The following is a 255-nucleotide window of genomic DNA, read 5'->3' as shown; positions in this document are numbered from 1 at the left end:
TATCAATCACTCAATTACATAAATCATGATTTCTCTGAAATCTGACAGGCATTTTCTGAAAAGGTTTGAAAGTCAATATTTAAAGGTTGCTATGTGAATGATAGTTTACCAAACAAAATCAATAAGTAAAGGAGTGTGATTACAGATTTTTGTAATGTGCTTCACAATCTCAACATGAAGTCTAACTGGTCATATAGGAATAGGTTTAGCCATAGTGCGATTGCAGTGCATCTGCAGAGTGAAACCACCATAGAT

This window comes from Penaeus monodon, chromosome 19, assembly GCF_015228065.2.
Source record: "Penaeus monodon isolate SGIC_2016 chromosome 19, NSTDA_Pmon_1, whole genome shotgun sequence".
In the NCBI taxonomy this organism is placed as follows: Eukaryota; Metazoa; Arthropoda; class Malacostraca; order Decapoda; family Penaeidae; genus Penaeus; species Penaeus monodon.
This window is presented reverse-complemented; position numbering follows the sequence as displayed.